The following is a 12,901-nucleotide window of genomic DNA, read 5'->3' as shown; positions in this document are numbered from 1 at the left end:
CTTTCCCCAGATCACCCCAATTTGGCTCCAACCCCCTAGTGCTTGATAAAAATCTTTATAGATAGCAAGAAAACTTTTAAGCTTTAAGGTTGAACGTTGGCTTACAAGCCGTCCGGACTTACACGCCTTTCATTTAGGATGTTTAAAACAAATTTGAATGCGTCACCATTGTAGTTCTAGTTTGACCCTTTAAGCTTTAAAACCAACATTTATTAATACAATATTATATATACTACTCAATTTTTTTTAATAAAAGAACAAAGACATAATATTTTTGGAGATCAAGATGCTAACGGGCTCGTGTATGACTGGCTAATTACTTTTCTTCTTATCATTCGGAGAGATGTATGTGGAGACATGCACATTTATTCAAAATGACTCTCCACAATAAATTTAGCATAATAACTTCACCCGAAAACAAAATCAATTTTTCTATCATTTTCCAAGGGTTGAATCAATTTTCATTTGAAAATATTTTGAAGCTCCTAAAAAGCTGTTTACTGAACACTTCCCATAGAGTTACAGAAGACAGTTTAAAACTCAGTCGCCCTAGTCACTCTATGTTTTCAAGTAAATGGATATCCCGTATATCCATAAGTGGGTAACAGGACCAAACATATATATATATATATACATGTCCCTCAAACTTAGAACAACCGACATAATTTTAAGCGAGAGAATTAGAAACTAAAACACATCACAATCGCTCTAATGGCTTTCAGTCTTTAGATGAATGGCCATCATGAAAGTCTACAAGTAGATGACATGACCAAACATATACATGTATATGTTCTTTAAACTTAAGCTACCGACATAATTTTAAGCAAAAGTAAATAAATATATATTTTTTAATTTTTTTATTTTTCTTAATAAAAAACACACACACACACTTTTTTTTAAATTTTTTTAATTTTTCTCCTACTAAATTTGTGCAAATTTAGAAAATATGTACAAATTTAACCTAAAAAAAGACTAAATCCTCGAAACGAAGTGTTTAAGAAATCCTACAAGCATATTAAATCTGGCTGTTCCGACTGGTTTTGTAAATAAGTCCGCCACATTATTATCAGTGTAAACTTGTTCAAGGTGAATCAATTTACGGTCGTAACAGTCACGAATAAAATGAATTTTAATATCGATGTGCTTGGTTTTTGAATGCTGAACAGGATTTTTAACAATAGCGACAGCAACATCATTATAACAAAAGATAGGGGTGTCAAGAAATTTCAAACCATAGTCCAGCAATTGATGTTGCATCCATATAACCTGTGAGCAGCAAGCTGACGCAACAACATATTCAGCCTCGGTAGTGGATGTGGATACCATTTGTTGTTTCTTGATTGCCATGAAATAAGACGATCGCCCAAGAACTGACAACCAGCAGATGTGGTTTTCCTGTCAATATCATCTCCACCATAATTGCTATCAGCAAAAGCATATAGATCAAAATATGAGTTTTTGGGATACCAAAGACCTAGCTTCAGTTGCCTTTTAAGATATCTAAAAATACATTTAATAAAAATTAAATGAGAGAGTTTAGGGTTAGCCTGGAAACAGGCGCACTGACAGACAACAAACATGATGTCTGGCGACTTGCGGTGAGATACATCAGGGACCCGATCATCGATCGATAGTACGTTTGTTCTACGGGATTCCCTTCAGGATCAGAGGACAGAAGAGGTCTTTCCGCCATAGGAGTTGTCGTATCCTTGAGTCTTGAAATTCAAATTTCGCAAGCATATCTTCAACATAATTTCCTTGATGCAACAGAATTCTCGTCTAACTCTGACGAACCTGCAACCTTAGAAACGTTGTCATTTCCCCCAACGAACTCATTTCAAATATCTTCTCCATCACCTCCTCAAATTCAGAGCACAACTCAGTACTAGTAGACCCAAAAATAAAAGTTCCAACTGTATCTGGTGAGATAAACAATTTAACCAAATAAGCAAGTATATAATTTGTAGATACGCACGATGCAAGATTGACTGGGCGATGGATACTACATAACAAGTAAATAAGTTATAGTTACGCACGATGCTAGATGAACTGGGCGATGGTTACTACATAAGCAAGTAAATAAGTTGTAGATACGCACGATGCTAGTTGAACTGGGCAATGGATACTACGACAATTCAACCAAATAAGCAAGTAAGCATATAACACATTAGGCATAAATTGGTATACAAACATGATTAACAACTGCAATTGAATATTAAATAATAAAACAATTAGAAACGCATATGTCCCCAAAAGATTTAAAAAAGGTAAAAAAAAGGGAGTGAGATACTCACCTGATTAGATGAACGAAAATACAAACGAGGATGATGTGAGAAAGATAAATCCTTCGAGATAAACAATTAATGATTCCTAGTTAAATAATAGTAATATTAATTAATTATAAAAGAGATAACACGATTTAATGAATTAATATTTCGATGTGATTTGAGTTATGTTATGATTATAATGTTATGGATTTTGAACGATTGATTTCTATAATAATTACTATTGCAAAGATTAAAATCATTGATTATTATTTATAAGAAACACTACTTTTTATTATTTATAATATCACCTTTGCTTTCACTTGATGTGATAAATATATAATCAAATTTAATAATTAATAATTTATATAACTAACTTTAACATAAAATATACTTATAATTACTAGAATAAATAAAATAAAATTATATAAATATTTAAATAAATAATTATATTATGTAGTAATACACATAATAATATTTAATAATTATATATCTTGAGTCTAAAACGAGATTTAATGGTAGAAATATAGTTAATTCGTTTAACACGTTTAATACATTTTATTATATTTCTATTTAAAAAGAATAATACATATATATATATAATACATATTAATATAAAAAATTTGTAAGAACGATTAACGACTAAAAACGTCAATAATGAGGTTCGGGTTTTAACAGAATAACGATGATTTATTATTATTAAAATATACTTTTAATACATATAAATACAAATATATATATATATATATATGTATATATATATGTAAACTAAAGCTTCTAACGAGATTATGACAAAAGACGAAACTTAATGATGCCGGTTTATACTTTATTTATGTTTAAAATTGATTATAATAATTATTTAATATATAAACCATTAATAGAACAACAACAAAAAAAATATCCAACAGAATTAAACACCCACACACTAGCCACTGGGCTGGTGTGTTCAGATGTTTAAGGCCCTGGTCCCGGTGCCCTACTTTGGTGTTGGATTTACTCATAAACACTAAGGCTGTGCAAAGTGTATAACCCGACCCGACCCGACCCGAGGACTGATCCATCTGAAATTACAAGACCGAAGCCAGAACCGATGGGCATGATCGGGTATCCGTCTTCAACCAACCGGTCTGTCGGTGCTTTGCACATATGGCCGAAACCAAAAAATACCTACAATATTTTCCATCGGGCAAGGACTTTCAAGAGGATTCAACTGCAAGTTTCAATCCGTTAGTCTTCAGCAGGTAATCAAGTGATTGATGATAAGGGTCGAATACAAACATGGTGAAACAAAGATATCAATAGCAGTGTGTAGTAGCAGTTTGATTTTGATAAATTGGAATTTGATTTTGATAGAATGGAAAACCAAAACTAAATTGACTGAACAGCTTGCAATAGTAATTTGATGGAAAGTTAAATTACATTTCATACGTTCAATTTCAGCCGCCACATACTTATTTTTTAGGGTTATGTTCCAGGTTGCTATTTTTTAGGTATATTAAATCAGTCCATCGGTTTTTTTTTGTTTTCACGGGTAAAGGACCGAACCCGACCCGAACCCGTTTTGGGTATATTTTAAAGACCGATTTCTTGTGTTTAAAATTAGGGTCGGTTCGGGATCAGGTTTTTTCGGGCCGGTTCATCGGGTTTTTTTGGTCCGGACCTAATTATGTGCACCCCTAATAAACACAGTTCTAAATATCACACTTAAATATCACACTTCAAACATTTCATATCATTTCATAAACTTGTCTCAAACAAACATCTTTTTTCTTTCATAATTAAAGCATCATAAGTCTTCGGATGCCAGCTTCTTATCTTCCTGTATTGTGCCCTCCTCAAGCTAGCTGCCTCATCCTACTCCACCTGCGTGCATACTAAAAGTTAGCTACACTGAGTGAATTCTAGTTAATCAGGCAACATGCAATACATACACTTACCTTCATTTATGCATCCGAAGATACATATTAAATACCTTACTTACTACCTTTCTTCCATACATCATACATACATACATACATACATACATACATACATACATACATACATACATACATACATACATACATACATACATACATACATACATACATACATACATACATACATACATACTTCCATTCTACATACATACTATCTTTTCTATCTCAGATATTATTAAGTTCTGATCCCTTCCTTTATCCTTTTCCTTTTCTATCTCAGATATCATTAGGGTCTGATCCCTCTTTCCTTATCTACCTCATATATTATTAGGGTCTGATCCCTATACTTTTCTATCTCAGATATTATTAGGGACTGATCACTCTTTCCTTGTCTATCTCAGATATTATTAGGGTCTGATCCCTCTTTTTTTCTATCTCAGATATTATTAGGGTCTAATCCCTCTTTCCTTGTCTATCTCAGATATTATTAGGGTCTGATCCCTTACTTCTTTATCTCAGATATTATTAGGGTCTGATCCCTTTCCGTCACTCCAATCATACATACATCTCTTCACATGCCCTTTTCATGGAATACTTCCATACATACTTCTTATATCATTTATACACATTCACGTATCATACCCTTCATACATATATCATTCATACACATTCACATATCATATACTTCATTCATATATCATTCATAAACATTCACATATCATACACTTACCACTTAAGGTAAGTGTATTAAATATTCACATTGAGTATGCACACAGCCCCGAAAACATAGCTTGGAAATGGGGCTAGAAACTCACACGTATCCTGTTACGTTAGCCGTTAATGGTTATTCCTCTCTTTAACTGGGCTCGGCTAACTGTACATTAATTATATGTATCAATACTTTCCCTAATGGCATTATTTAGATTTCAGCAAAACGGTTAAGTCTGGTCGATTCTATTCGGATGTCCCCTCTGTTATTCGAATACATTTGCATTTGGACATCATTGTATTCGAATACCATTGTGTTCGAATAATCTTTGTAGTCGAATTCATTTCATTGTATTCGAATACTCTTGAGTTTGAATATAATTGCATTCGAAACGATTGCACTCGAATAGGCTTGCAATAGACGGGAAGGAATTCTTATTCGAGTATAACGTGTATTGATCGAAACTTGTATTCTCCTTCTTTTCTTTCTTTCTTCCTTTCTTTCTTTCTTACTTTCTATTCTATTCGAATCCTTTATTCGAATACCATTCAAATAAATGCCGTTCAAACACTCGTTTCGTTTGAATACACCCATTGATGGGTACTTATGCTCCTATTATCATTATTACTACATATTGTAACATCCAATCTCCTATCATAGTATCATATCGCCTTTTAAACATTTCCATTTCCAGTTTTTGACTAAGATCTAGTCCGTTTATCCATAAAGCTTGAACCTTTATTGGTTTTAACGTATTTAAGCTAGATCCAGGGTTTCTAAGTGAACCATATATACTTATGAGTTCATCAAGTCCACTTTTAACATCAAGTTTACATTTTTCTTAGATAATATGGTCCGATTTACTATCCTACGAAGTTTCATGCAAGACCGACTCGTTTACCCGTCCTTTTCACAAACCGAACACTACTCGTTTTACCCGAAACGAAACAACTAACCCGTTTACTATCAAGTTCATTACTTTACCAATAATCATGACCCGATCTATCATCCTACCAAGTTTCATGCAAATCTGTGCACGAAAAGTAAGCTTTTTTTTTTTAACAAAAACGTACCTTTAAGATTTTTGTCTGAAATCATTCGAGAAGCCCAAAACCCTATCAAACGAACTCCGATTTGAGTGATTCAAGCAGCCACAAAATCGTCTCACCGAGATTTACCAGCGCCGCCAACTGCCGCCACTGGAATCCGCCGCTACAGTCACTGGAGAACTGAAACAGTTGCCTGAAAACTTCGTTTTTAGCTGTTATGGTTTTGCGATAAAAACCAGATTTCCAGACCTCTAATTGAAGATCTGATCGGTGGTAATCTTCAATTTAATTCCATGAACACTCAGTTAAAATTGAGATCGATCAGACAGTTTGATCTCCGGGAATCGCTGTGTCTTTGTGGGTGGTTTTCTTAAAAACGGGAGTTGGAGAAGTGTGTGTTTTCGATGGTGTAGGTTATGGTGTAGAGATGGATGAAAATGGAAAGGATTAAGGTTTAAGGGGTATTTATATGTAATAACTCGGATTTTTATTATTTTAATTATCATTAGCCGACCTGTTTTAGGTTCGGAAAATTTCATCAAAAAAAAAAAAAAAATTACCGCGTTTATCGAGTAATTATTATTTTATTCTTAATGGGTTATTATATATTTATTATATGTAGATTAACTTTCAAATTGTTGCAATATTAACCCTAAACCAAACTTTAACTCGTTAATGTATCTACTTCCAAACTTTGGGGACAAAAGTGAAAACTATATATATATATATATATTATATGTTTATTACACTCTTAAACCATTAACCCTTAACCCGATCCATTTCACTAAACCCGTATACCCGTTTTCTTTCTTGGCCCTTAATTCTCGTAGCATTTCTGGAATTGATCATTGTAATATTCTATCATACCAAAAACGTCCTTACCGACAATCGTAATTAGGAAACTTGATCTGTTATACCGCGTATTGACCTTCCTAAACCCGTTCATCAATATACAATACAATGAACACCAAAATACAATTAAACTTGCAGATCCTTTCCTCCAACCCTCGTCATTAAAACCCCCATAGATAATCGGGTTATATTTAGCGTTTATGGGGTGTTCTTGGTCCGCGTTTGGCCGGCAATTGTTGGATCAATTAACCATCTGTTTAACAACTAATGAGGTAATTAATTATGTATTACAGTTCATCGTTCTTCATCCTATATTAACCTCATGGTTAACTAAGCGAAATCAAACGGATTGAGCATTTTTGTGATTTAGGGTTATTCAATTTGGGGGAAATTGGCCCAACTGTATTCTTGATTTTTGTTTGCGTTTGAATACAACCAGCATCCCCAGTACGCATGGTGTTGTAGTGTGGGTGTAATTCACTGAACCGGCCAGGGGTTGCGGGTTCGAGCACCCCTGGACGCGGTTTGGTATTTTATTTTTATTTTTTGTTCTTTTAATGGGTTGGATATTTATTAAATTATTATAACTATTTTATTTTTATATATTAAATAAACAATCTCTTATGAAAACTGACATCATTAATTTACATTGTTCGTCAAAATCTCGTTAAAAAAACTTTCGTTACGCATATATATATATACATGTATGCATTATAAGTATATTTTAATACTAACACTTACCCTCTTTATTTATATAAAACCCGACACTTTAATCCATGTTTCTTGTCATTTAACGTTTTATAAAATTGCTTATATTTATTTTATATAAACATATATACATTATATATATTAAACGTATTAAATAGATTTGTATTAAAAGATCTAAACAAAATAATTATTTATATATTTACATATTATAACTAAATAATTATCCATTATTATTATGATAATTTATTTATATACTTGTATTTTATTATTTTCGGATAACTAAAAGTATATTTTATATATCAAATTTAGTTATCTAAGTTATTAGTTTACAATTTTGAGTATATATCATATCAAGTGAATAAAGGTAATTCTATAAATATTAAAAGTAACAACTTTAATAAATAAATGGTAATCAATAATATTAATCTTTGCAACGATAATTATTATGGGAATCAATCGTTTAGTCAATAACGTTCTAATCACAGCCAAACTTAAATCAATTGAAACCCTAAAATTCTTTATATGTATTATATAATTTTCCATTAACTAATATTATATTATTAATTAGGAGTCCTTGTCGGTGCATCCCGAAGGGTTCATCATTCTCGCACATCATTTTAATTTTGTTCCTCTTATCAGGTGAGTAATCACTCCCCCTTTTACTTATTTTTAACCTTTTTGGGGACATATGCGTATCGTATCATATTTATCTATTATCTAGTATTCAAAATCGCAACTGTTTAATCCTTTTGTGTATATCGGTTTATGCCTAACTTGCTGTTTGCTTACTTGCTTTATTTGAACCGCATTCGGAGAGCTCCAACATATTCTCAGTCTAGTATGATCATACGACCGTCGTAGTGGCCGGCGTCCGACGCATTGCAATGGTTTCACCGACACCTCATTTTTGGTAACCAATGCCCTTTCGCATGGCAACGGTTTAGCCCTTTCCTTATGGTTGATTATTTGTGTATGTGCTATGGTTTAACTGTTTGTCTCACAGGAACAGTTTGCATCTTTCTTTATATATCATATACTATAACTGTTGTGTCTTAAACTGGTGTTTTACTCACTCAACATGTGTTGTTGACAAAAATATATTTTATACGCATTTGCAGGTTATCAGCTTTGTTGTTTAGCAAGATGAAGATCACGTAGAGATGCTTTTTAGGATACAAACTTAATTAATCATTGTTGTAATTTCGTTATACTTGATGTACTTAACTGTAATTGTTTTATTTGAAATTATTAAATAGATATTGAAACTTATAATGTTGCAAGATAGTAATCTTGTGAGCTGTGACAATCAGTTCACGCCCCAACATTTCCTCCATAGGTTAGGGTGTGACATTATACTCCCTTAAGCCCATGGTTAGGCCCATCTTTCCTCTTTGGTCCATAATTAATTCCATCTAATTAGCGTACTTATCCTTCCATCTTTATTATTTATTATTTCTCTATTAACTCAAGTAAACTTTTCCACCATAAATAAATAATATATTAATTATTTATTCTTCGAAATATCAGTATGTTACAAGTCTACCCAACTTATAAGAGGTTTCGTCCTCGATACCTACTTAGTCCTTGTAAAAAGGAATACTTCCTGTATTCACATCATTTCTTTAGCTTCCTGACTTACCGGTTTATCCTTTGTCTTACAATCAACGAGTGATGTTAATTAGTTTTAGCTTTCTTAGGTAGCTTGTCTATGAAGTCCTCGATGATAAGCTTCCTTATCCAGACTTTGCAAGTGCATATCAGTTCCACAAGAAGGCTCTCCTTTCTTGTCCTTTAAATAGAAACATTGCACTTACTATCATTACACTTAACATTGAATGACCACTCAGTCCAATTACAACCTTTAGAAAATATAATGCTTGCAATACGTTAAAAACATAAGGAAACATTTCCAGTTTCTCGTTAATGATTATTTCTTGAAATCCCTTTGTCCGTCCCTTAAGGTAGAACACTTCTTGAAATTCTTTTGCACATCCATTGCATAACTTGTCGGAGAACTCCTTAAGTCACCACTTGAACCTTCTTTCATTCTCAGCTCTGCATCAACATGTAGGGTTCATGAGTTATAGCTGTCCAAGGTAGCTTGATCGTGAAGTCCATGATGATACATCTTCCTTTTTCTTGACTAGTCAAGATGTAGATCAGGTTGCCTGATATATCATAACTATTGATATTAACCGACTTTCTTTCTAGGCATGCTTTGTCATTCATATGGACATTCATAATACCATTTTGTCTTTATAGGTCTAGATGATTTACCTCTCATGATCATATGATTATCCTTCACAACACTAATAAGTCGTGTTAAGACTCAATTCAAATAAACATAAGTTTAAACTAACGGTGCAAATGAGCCGAGCTGCTCATGAACTACTCAAGATCGGCTCGTTAAAAAGCTCATTCGAGCCGAGCTTTATCGAGCCCGAGCCCAAGATCAAGCCTAAAAATAAGCTCGTTTAAAAACGAGTCCGAGCCCGAGCTTCACTTATCGAGCTCGATCCAGCTCGCGAGCCTAAACGAGCCTGCCATTTATATTTTTTTTAAAAAATATATATTTAATAATTATTAATTAATAAAAATAATGTTATGAAAAAATAAATAAAAATAACTAAATAATATATATTCTTTTATACATAAAATTATAATAGAAAAAAATAATAATTATAATTATATAAAAAATAATTGATAAATAGTAAACGAGCCGAGCCCGAGCCAAGCTCGAGCTTCAAAATCCATTCACGAGTCGAGCTCGAGCTTTGAAAATAGAGCTCGAAACGAGCCGAGCTCGAGCTCGAGCTCTGTGTAAGTTAAACGAGCCGAGCTCGAGCCTAGTTAAGCTCGGGCTCGGCTCGATTCGTTTGCACCCTGAGTTTAAACCATATCCATGCTTTCCTCGCATGTCTTTCCATCTTTTATCCTTGGTTTCTTTCATCCTCTTGCTGCATTACTGCCGGTTTCACCTTCGTAACACTTGTTCTTGTCTGTGTAGGCAAAGTATCATGTTCTTCCACAATTATCACATACCATGGACTCGTCTTCATTTGAGTTATACTTAAGGGTTTCACTTTCATCAGTATCTGCCTTCATTGTAATCAAATTCTTCCTTTTGAAACCTCGACGTAAACCGACTATCTATGTCTGACACAATTGACAACGACAATCTATGCCTTGTCACAATCTTGCTAATAAACTCCTTAACTAACATTTCTGACGAGATAGCTTATCGTATTGATATAAAGTGAGCACCTTTCTTCAAATAGTCCACAATCACCCTGATAGTATCATGGTTTCTAGTTATACATGGTAGCTTAGTTATGAAATCCTTAGCGATGCATTCCTATCTCCATTCTCGTGTTTCTAATAGTTGTTCCTTTCCATGAAGCTTCGAAGGTTCTGCCTTGACTTGCAAGCAAGTCAAACGTTTACTGACATATGATATCACTGTGTTTTCCATACTCGGCCACTAGTAGTCTATCCACAAGTCTTGTTATATCCTAGTGGATCTCGCATGTCTAACGAATCCACATGCGACCAAATCTGATTCTCACATCATAAGTATTATCATTCAAATCTCTATGTAACCCGATAATTCATTTCTTTTCTTTTTCATCTTACTCTCATTCTTTATAAATTCTATTGTGTCTCGCAGATCTCGCTTATGAAATCCGAAGTGCTAACTAATTTATACAACTTAATCGTGGTGATAACCTCTTTAACTTTACGACTTAGCGCGTCAGCGATCTCGTTCGCCTCACCAGGCTAATATTTGTTTTCACAATCATAATCCTTTATTAGCCTTACCCATCTTCTTGCCTCGTATTCCGTTCTTTCTGCTTGAAGAGATATCCAAACTCTTAGGACATGTATTAATGGTACACCTTGAAAACCTAGCATACGGTTACTCCTTCTTCAACGTTTCCAACAATTTTCTCAATTGTTCAGCATGGTCAGACTTATCAAAACTATCGTCTGTGAAGGCAATGATATATTTGTCCTAATATCGGATGGCATGCCCTATTCATCATAACCATAAATGCTGTTGGAGCATTCTTCAATCCCAACGATATCACGAGAATTTTTAGTGTTCATATCATGTCTGAAACGTTGTCTTAGGGATGTCTGCCTCTTTCATTCTCAACTGATGATAGCCTGCTTTGAGGTCTATTTTTGATGACCAACTAGCACCTTGCATTTGATTAACAAATAATCAATTTGTGGCAACGAATGTCTATTCTTCACTGTAAGCTTGTTCAACTCACAATAATCTGTACACATTCTCATATTCCTGTCTCTCTCCTTCACGAACATCACCGGTACACCATGCAGGGAAATACCTGGCATTAAAACACCTCGTTGAGGAGCTCTTGCTGTTTTGACATTGACCCTTTCATCTCGGATGGTTCCAGGCGGTAAGGTGCTTTCGCGACGGGCTGTGCTCCTGGTATTAACTCTATCTGGAATTCTATCTTTCATTCCAGTGGTAACCCCGGAAGGTCCTCTGGTAACACTTCTGGTTAGTCACACACTACAGGAACATCTTTCATTTCTTTCGTCTCGACCGTAGCTTTGACATTATACACCAGGTAGGCACTACACCCTCGCCTTAACAAACCTTTAGTTTTTATCATCATAATGACGTTAACCCTTGAACTTTCCTTAATACCATAAACTGTCATTGTGCCACCATCCAAAGACTTAAACCTTATCAACTTACTCTTACATGCTATACGAGCTTTAAACTCAAACGTCAAACCCATTCCCAAACGACATCGAAATCTCTTAAGGTCAATCATAAAGAGTAACAAGGAACTCACGTCCCTCTAGTTCTACCTTACAATTCTTAACCATTCTCATACTTTAACAAAAGTATCGCTAGTGGTCTCTTCCATAAATTCTCAGGTCCACAACTACATTCTTCTTAGCGTCTTCCTTTCATATTCGCTACACTATGTAGCCTCGTCCTTTTATTCCTTTTCAATTAGGATGCCTTGACATTCACCCGTCCTTCTCGATCATCTCTGATTTTATCATCATTCTCTTCGTTACTCACGATCCCATCAAGTTCCCTTATGGAATTAACTATTGCAGGCATACTTCATGTCTTGACTCATTCTAGTTGGCTTATTTTTGCATCTCACATGTTGCTTCCACTTAAACTTCCCAGTTCGGGCTGCCTTTGATGCTTCAGCGAACTTTGTTGGCATTGTAGTGCGAAACAATTTAGCAACTCCACTCTATTTGACTACAAGCTCCAAGGGTGATCCTTCTTCATTACTTCCTAAAGTTGAAGTCCTACTACTTTTATATATCTCTTTGTCACCTTCTTCAAAAAGAGTGTCTGGTTAGAACTTGTGTTACCACAGCATCCAGTACGACCTTCTT

The 12,901-nt window shown here is 34.2% G+C and overlaps 1 long non-coding RNA gene across 1 annotated transcript in view; it reads left to right on the top strand.

The window, feature by feature from the left end:
• The window catches only part of LOC143538689 (uncharacterized), a 164,379-nt gene extending 152,002 nt beyond the window's left edge, over window positions 1-12,377 (top strand). Inside the window, exon 2 of the long non-coding RNA XR_013136293.1 lies at window positions 12,319-12,377. This is a non-coding gene — a long non-coding RNA (uncharacterized LOC143538689). The remainder of the gene's footprint in view (window positions 1-12,318) is intronic.
• Window positions 12,378-12,901: the final 524 nt, after the last annotated feature.

This window comes from Bidens hawaiensis, unplaced genomic scaffold (assembly GCF_021521415.1).
Source record: "Bidens hawaiensis isolate Kalapana, Puna unplaced genomic scaffold, B.hawaiensis_p1.1 tig00011664_1, whole genome shotgun sequence".
Lineage (NCBI taxonomy): Eukaryota > Viridiplantae > Streptophyta > Magnoliopsida > Asterales > Asteraceae > Bidens > Bidens hawaiensis.
The sequence above is the reverse complement of the archived record's forward strand: the minus strand, read 5'-3'. Positions and strand labels throughout refer to the sequence as shown.